The sequence below is a fragment of the Lactuca virosa genome, chromosome 2 (genome assembly GCF_052849685.1).
Source record: "Lactuca virosa cultivar CGN04683 chromosome 2, Lactuca_virosa_CGN04683_v6, whole genome shotgun sequence".
In the NCBI taxonomy this organism is placed as follows: Eukaryota; Viridiplantae; Streptophyta; class Magnoliopsida; order Asterales; family Asteraceae; genus Lactuca; species Lactuca virosa.
In genome coordinates, this window is record NC_136427.1 from 299,120,373 (window position 1) to 299,129,222 (window position 8,850).

Consider the following 8,850-nt stretch of genomic DNA (forward strand, 5'->3'; position numbering starts at 1 on the left):
GTTCATTTCTTCTCATACGCTCGGAAGTGTGAAAACATGTGATATATGTTTTACAATAAGAAAACTTATTGCTTGTTACCAATTATTAACTTAATAGAACGATTAGGTGCCCTAAAAGTTAATTAACTGCACAAAAATTCAATTCATGAAAGTGGCCAATCAAACACAAATCAAATTTAAGGGTTCTAGTTTAAACAAAAACATAATCACTAGAATAGAATCACAAATCAAACATCAAATCATATGCTTCAAGTCAAGCAATCAACATGTTTTGAACAAGAACTAGAAACTAGGGTTTCTTAGCCACACATGGCTAAGAACAAATCAAACAAGAATAAAGATGGAATCAAATTTTTAATGCTTACATAAATGAAATCAAATGTGATTGCAATGATTAGGTCTTCTCAAAAGCTCCAAAAATTCTCCTAGAATCGCCCAAGATCGCCCTCAACTGCTCCAAAAACCGTCCTCTCCAAAAAATAACGTCTCCTCCTGTTTTAATTAATGTTCACGTGCATGCCATGAGACCATGCGTTTTTGGCATGGCCATGCCTTTTGCCCATGTGTTTTTGGCATGGCCATTTGTCTTGACCATGTGTTTTTGGCATGGCCCATGCTTTTTGCTAAAATTCCAAAAAGTCTTCATTGTTGGCTCCATCTTCAATCTAGCTTCACCACGAGTCATGTTGCTCAAATATAAGATGACAAAGGACAAACACGACCCGTGTCGGTGTGACAAGAATCACGTTTCAAACATAGTCCTTTGCTATGATAATAATGCACAATGACTCGGGTTCCATCTTCATGTTTTCTTCCATGGAATGACCGGTTCATCTTCTCCTCATGCTCCAAAGCTCCAAGCATCCAAGCTCCATGTATCCATACATCCATGCATCCAAGCTCCACGTTCCATGCTCCATAATGCCTGCAAAATAAATCAAAAATAGTGAAGTACCAGGCGTTCTTAATGAAATATGCAATTGCCCAAATAATTAACTAAATGCAAGAATTATGAAGTAGAATGCTATGAAATGACAGAAATAACATGCAAAATAGGTGCATAAAATGCACCTATTAGACCTCCCCAAGCTTAAACCTTTCTTGTCCTCAAGAAAGAACAAAATCGAGAATCACCCTAGAGAAGACGATAGATGACTAAAAAGAAACTAAGAAGAAAAGAATGGAAGGAACGAAAAGGACTAAATGGAATGAAGAGTGAATGCATGCAATAAAAGGGAAAAAAAGACTAATGAAAATAACATATGTATATATATATATATATATATATATATATATATATATATATATATATATATATATATATATACTTAAGAAAAAATGAACCAAAGAAAAACGATCAGACTTTACATCGATGGGGCTCCAATCAGTAATACCTAGGCGACCATCCTGCTACCTTTCGTGTATCACAGACTCCCAAAGTGAGGAAGACCACGAAACGATGTAACCCAATAAATCAACCATAGTTTTATTTAAACTTTATACCTTAATTAGCTTTTGTGAGCGAAAATAACATAGTTCGGGATCTCATGTCCTTAAGACTAGATAGTCAAGAATCAGAATCGACGCATCCTTAAGAACCCGTCATGGCAAATCAGCTTTCGCTGAAGCAGTGATCCCACCCGAAGGGGCCCAGCTCCTATGCTTTCACTTTTTCGAGAGCCACAAGTATCATATCACACAGTTCTTCATTCGCTAGATTTGACTTTGATATGGCTTCTGGTTTGATTGAACTTGGATTTGTATCTTCGTTTTGAGCTTGAGTTCTTCAGTCAACTTTTTGATTTTTTTTTTTCGATTGAGCGCTTGAAATTTTGATTTGGGTACCGGATATGACGGTTGTACCCTTTCTTCATTCTTGACTGTGTGGATCTGATACTTAAGCTCTTTGTTACCGCGAGGGTAACGCGTGTCAACAAATAGGTCCGTGTTCCGTGGGTCCAGATTTGTCGATAAAGATTCTTTTTAAACATTCAAAAGCAAATCATCATAAAGCTGTTATTACCGCCCACAAAAATGTTTCAGTATGCCATTTTTTTATTATCTAAGGTTGGGGTCTCGAATTACGGTGTTTGGGTCCCCTAGTTATGACAGCTGATTCTACACTTCCGGTAACAATCCGGTCGCTTCGGTATTTTTCTCATTTTGATTTTTTTGTTTTCCCACTTCATGGAGCTATCGTATGTAAAGATTGTCCTCATCTCGTTTTTTTTGTGAGCTTTGAAATGAATGCATGAAAATAAGAAAAATAAAAATTGTTTGGATTTTTTTTTGATTAAAAGCATGTGGAAACTAGAACCTAATGTACAAAGACCCCTCCCCAAGCTTAAGATTTAGCATCGTCCTCGATGCTCGGAGAGGGTAGGGTAACCTACTGACCGCGAGGGGGGGGGGCAACGCTGCATGAACTGCATAGCTTCTTGTACCGATTGTGTCAATTGTTGAACGGAGGCGTTGGTTGCAGACAAATCAGCGCGGATGTCGGCAACAACTTGATCAAGGTGATCAAAACGCCTCATGTATGTGTCATGGTACTGAGTCGCCCGCCTGGTGTAGAAATAACGTGCGGTCTCCACCAGGGCAACAGAAGTGGATCCCCCTGCAGTGGGAGGAGTGGAGTGAGCGGGAGGAATAGGGATGTCGTCTTCGTGGTCGACGACTGGCCGCTCACGAGCTCTCGGGATGGGAACGGGAGCGCGTGGAATGGAATATGCAGAAATATTCTTTGGTAGACACCACCGAGTCTGAGTGATGTCCTGCTGGAGTTGGAGGGAACTGAAATCCCCAGCAGGAACTCGGAAATGTGGCTCACCCTGCACCAACCATGTGATACTACCATCACCTTCTCTACGGAAGAAAGATGAGGATACAAGGACATTGGATGTGATGGTAGTAGAGCCTTGTGTGATTTTCTCGAGATCCGAGCGCTTGCTCTCAAAAAGCTCGGCACAAGCAAGGCGGGTGGCAAGATAAGAGATAATCCCGCCACAAAGGATAGGGCCGAAATCACTGGTAGAGACCTTGAGAAGTTTGGAAGCAAGGAAGGCGCCAAAATGTGGTCTCTTCAAGCCGGTGACCATGCACCAAAGAATTTCTAACTCCATCTTACCGGCTCTGCTAACGTCTTCTTGGGGGAAGACAATGTTAGCAATAATTCGGAGAGCCACCCTTAAGATCGGATGAATGATATGAGATGCTTTGGCGGATCGAGCCTCATACACATCAAGCCCCGTGATTTCCTTCCAAAAGGCTTTGACCTGGGCTTTGAAAATATTATTTTTCTCTCGCATGTAGCCTAATTTGGGACCATAAGTATTGAATTTAGAAATCCCAACAAACCCACTAAGATCGTCTAGACTCGGTTTAAATTGCAAACGCATGAGACGGAATGAGAGACATTTGGCATTGTCATTGAATTCCAAAGATTGTAAGAATTCAATGGTTGTGTTTTTATACGATTCCATTGGTTCCAAAGTGAGAAGTTTCTCCCAACCGATGTTGCTAAACAATCTATGGACGCCATCATAAATGTCACAACTGACAAAAATTAGATTAATATGTAAACACCTTTATTAGGTCATAGTGGACCCAAAACTCCATCTTAGCATTTTTTAGGGTTAAAAACACTCTTAATGGACCGAACCCTTCTTATTGGGCCCTAGTGGGCCAATAAGCCCTCAACTTAGTTCTTTTTGGGCCGAAAACATTTATTAGACCTTATATTGGGCCGAAAACCCTTCCTTGGGCTCTAATGAGCCGAAAACTTCTTAATGAACCAAGAACTCTTTTAGGCCAAGCCCAAAACTCGAAACTAATCCTTTTTGGGCTAAAGATCCCTCTTGGGCCGGTTAGCCCATTATAAAAAAAAAGAGATATAAGAAAGATGTATGCTTTTGACACCTCATTATTATATCTCATACAACCAAGAAATTGTATTGCATACTTCCATGCACTAAATTTTAACCTCCATGCAAAAACCACTCTATCTCCCCTCTCTCTTCCTTATCTCGGCCAAACACCACTCAAACCCTCTCCACTTCTCATTTCAAACTCACCCACACTACTCTCATCATCTCTCTAAAACTCAAAGGAATTTTCCTCTTTCTTTCTCTAAAATTCGTGGGTGTGCATGTGTTTTTCAAAAAGCTCTCTTTAAGCCTTCATAAATTGGTAAGTACTCTTGTTAATCTTAAAGATTATCATATCCTTCAAGCTAAACTCTTGTTTACATCATTTGCTTGGTGTTAAAACTCTTAGATCCACCGCCATTTTGAGATCTCACCAAAAACTCAAGCTAGGTTCAAAGATCCTTCTTCTTCTTCATCTACATCTCAAAAACCCCCAAGGTGAGTTCATACCCCCTTGTTTTCGGTTTTATAATGTTTTTGGGGGAGAATACAAGTGCTTTTGTGTTAGATCTATGTATATATGCATGTTTATGTGTTTAACTTTTAGATCTTTACTTGAAAATGAAGTTTATCACTTGGATCTTCATATAAACCTTGAGAAAAGTATGTGTCCTCACATATAATACTTGTAAACTTGTAGATCTTGGATTTATCCACTTAAAATAGCAAAAACAAGTGTTGTGAACAAACTTAGATAACTTAAACTCAAAAATCAGCCCTTGACAGAAAAGTTTTAGTCCAATCTCGAACTGTTTTGACCTCCTTAATGGTAATATTTTTCAAAACTGTTTTACATTCAAAAAGTTCAGGTTATTACCTTTAAAATGACTACTCTCACGTTTTCATACGATTTTTCTACTATTTTGGCGAATTTTACAAAACTGCCTATCAGATTTGAAATAATTTCGGACCAACCTGTGAAGGTGAGCAATTTCACACTTGTTAGAGGCCAATAAAAATTATGAGAAAAATTGTGAACAAAGTAGACAAAATTTACAAACTTCTAGAATTTACGGATCCAAATTTCGACTTACGATGATTTTTCTACAAATTTTCCAACAACTAGGTCAGAAAAGCCAAAAACCAGAAAAATATGTATTTCACAAAAATCAAGCCAAAAATGATATTTTCGACAAAAATGAGTTTAAAATGTTATTTTTACCACAAACTAGTAAAAAACGCAAGTTTTGAACAAAATGGGGGCTAAAGTTTTATTTTTACTATAATTGGGCCTTAATTGAAAATTTTGTGGCCTATTGGGCCAAGAACGTCATTTTTACAAAAAGTGGGCTTTTTATATCAATTTTGTAAATAATCGAGCTAAAATAAACAAAACAATAACAAACGGTTTAAACACGATATTTTTATCCTTATTGGGCCTGGAAATAATATACATGTTTAGTGGGCCTTAGTGTCCTTTTACATGTATATTGGGCTCAGGGTAGACATTCACATTCCTTTTGTGCTTGAAAATAATAGATACGTATAGTGGGCCTTAGTGGTCCACTTACATGTTTATTGGGTCTGGGGATGAGTTTTATATGTGTTCTTCTTTCTTTTCTGTGTAAATTTTCGATTAAGGATCTAGTGAGACCTGTCGGTTGGCACCTTTGAGTGTATAATCGTAGCCTGTAGTTATAACCAGAGTTTCCTGGAGGGAAAGCGGGGGTTTGTGTATTGATCTATACGGGGGTGACACCCCACACCTGAGCTGTTCGCTACAGTTAGACTAGGCCAGTCTAGGGTGACAAAAACCTTATCCTATTCCGTCGGCGTCCCAAAGACGCAAAGACAGGCGAAATTGTCATTATTTAGTATGGTTATAACGACTCATTTAGAGGAATTAACGTTATAAGATTTACGGGAAACCATTCTATTTTCTTTTTGGGATAAAACAGGAAACCATTCTATTTTCTTTTTGGGATAAAACGGGAAACCTTCTTTTTGATAAAACGACAATCTATAAGCATCGGTACTCAACCACCGGGGTTGAGATTTCAGCATTATCTATTGCAGACAACATCGGGTTGTCTGGAAATCATTCTCTTTCTATTTTCGCAAACATTAACACACATGCATTAATATAAGATTGGACACAAATATTTCAAACCATTTCTTTTTAGAAAATATTGGATTTTTGAAAGCAATATGAAAACGATTCTAAACAAGTACAAAAACCATTTTTATTCAAAACTGCTTATGAACTCACCAACTTGTTAGTTGACGCTTTTCAAAACGACTTGTATTCTCAGGAATTCCAGTAGCAGGTAATAAGTTCGACTATAAGATCAAGTGGTGCGACTTCAAGAAATTTTACTTTCTTACTTTTGTGTAACTGATGAACAAGATTCAATATGTAAACTATGTAAGTGTGTATTTCCAATGTATGATGTTTGGTTGCTATGTTTCATTCATATTCAATTGTTATGATACTGTACACAAAGTCATCCGCCCCCGGACGTTTCCGCCGTCCAGGTTCGGGGGTCGAACCTTGATTATGTATATACCTCTCGCTTGTTTGCAAAAGTCAAATAATGAAAATAATAATCAACTTTCAAACATGCAGAAAATGAAATAGATTTGTAAACAAGTTGTAAAAGTGCTTCCAGTTCTAGTTCTCAATGTTGTTGTTCAACTTGATTATGACTTGATGTAATTCAAGATTGTTATTCTAAGTTGGTACTGAAAGATATTATCATGCTCTAACAACTCTCGCTTGCCAAATTATCTAACCAAAACACGCTCTTTGACTAGACCTAGCTTTACTAATTCAACCTAAACACGCTCTTAGATTGTATTGAAAAACTGCATTAAGTTTTGTACAAGCTTCCCAACAATGTTCATTTCTTCTCATACGCTCGGAAGTGTGAAAACATGTGATATATGTTTTACAATAAGAAAACTTATTGCTTGTTACCAATTATTAACTTAATGGAACGATTAGGTGCCCTAAAAGTTAATTAACTGCACAAAAAATAAATTCATCGAAGTGGCCAATCAAACACAAATCAAATTTAAGGTTTCTAGTTTAAACAAAAACATAATCACTAGAATAGAATCACAAATCAAACATCAAATCATATGCTTCAAGTCAAGCAATCAACATGTTTTGAACAAGAACTAGAAACTAGGGTTTCTTAGCCACACATGGCTAAGAACAAATCAAACAAGAATAAAGATGGAATCAAATGTTTAATGCTTACAAAAATGAAATCAAATGTGTTTGCAATGATTAGGTCTTCTCAAAAGCTCCAAAAATTCTCCTAGAATCGCCCAAGATCGCCCTCAACTGCTCCAAAAACCGTTCTCTCCAAAAAATGATGTCTCCTCCTATTTTAATTAATGTTCACGTCCATGCCATGAGACCATGTGTTTTTGGCATGGCCATGCCTTTTGCCCATGTGTTTTTGGCATAGCCATTTGTCTTGACCATGTGTTCTTGGCATGGCCCATGCTTTTTGCTAAAGTTCCAAAAAGTCTTCACTGTTGGCTCCATCTTCAATCTAGCTTCACCACGAGTCATGTTGGTCAAATATAAGATGACAAAGGACAAACACGACCCGTGTCGGTGTGACAAGAATCACGTTTCAAACATAGTCCTTTGCTATGATAATAATGCACAATGACTCGAGTTCCATCTTCATGTTTTCTGCCATGGAATGACCGGTTCATCTTCTCCTCATGCTCCAAAGCTCCAAGCATCCAAGCTCCATGTATCCATACATCCATGCATCCAAGCTCCACGTTCCATGCTCCATAATGCCTGCAAAATAAATCAAAAATGGTGAAGTACCAGGCGTTCTTAATGAAATATGCAATTGCCCAAATAATTAACTAAATGCAAGAATTATGAAGTAGAATGCTATGAAATGACAGAAATAACATGCAAAATAGGTGCATAAAATGCACCTATCAGAGCTTAACGCCGTCAGTGGTGGTTTTGCCTGAGTTAAGCCTGAGAATCACAGTAAAGAAAGAGCCGACATTAGTCGTCGTCCGGGAGGGGGTCCCGGAATGAGACTCCGACGGTCTAGTCAGTAGTTGTATGAGAGAATTAGGGTTTAGTTTGAGATAGATAGATAGATAGATAGAGAGAGAGAGAGGAGATCCCTTCTTCTGAAGAAGTATCTCTTTTATACCTGTCGTCGTGGGAGCATGTCCCCGACAGTACTTATTGTCTTGTCTGGACCGCCAGGACGTGTATGTGTCCTATTGGCGGATCGTGCACCACTAGTGGTTATCTGCTATTGGTTTAGAACCACTGAAGAGCAACACTCTGAGCACTACACTTGTTGCTCTGGGAGTGGTTGGTACTGTTTTGGCTTGTTATAAACCGGAGCGTACGCCCAACGTCTCATCAGTACGCTCAGCGTACTGAAAGACAAATTGTTTGAAGTATGAAATCTACTCAAAGGCAACAAAAAATGGCAAAATCAAAACACGAGCGACGAACACATCGATAGTGGCTCAAAACGGTCAAGAACTTCCGAATCTGATCACAGTACATCGGATGCTCGTGTTGTTTCTGATGGGTTTGAGCATAACATCAATCCTATGGTGTTCATGCAACCCTAATTGCTTGGATCTAGTTTTTCTACTTTGAACATGCAATAAACTTCCAAGACTTATAAACCCTAGATCTAATAAACTATAACTGAAATTAGGGTTTAGATCTTACCTTTGATTGTTATATAGCAATAACAATCAATCCTTGGCTTTAGAAAGCTTAGTGCCTCAAGTGTTGCACCTCTAATGGAGTCACAAACACCACTAAGCAATTGGATGAAGAAGAAGGAGAGAGGAGGCACCAAAAACGGCTGGAAACCCTAAAAGAAGACTTAGCCACGTTTTTTGGTCTCAAGGGTTCTTTAAATAGGTAGGCAATTAGGGTTATCTAACAAGGAAACCCTAATTTGACTGCTTA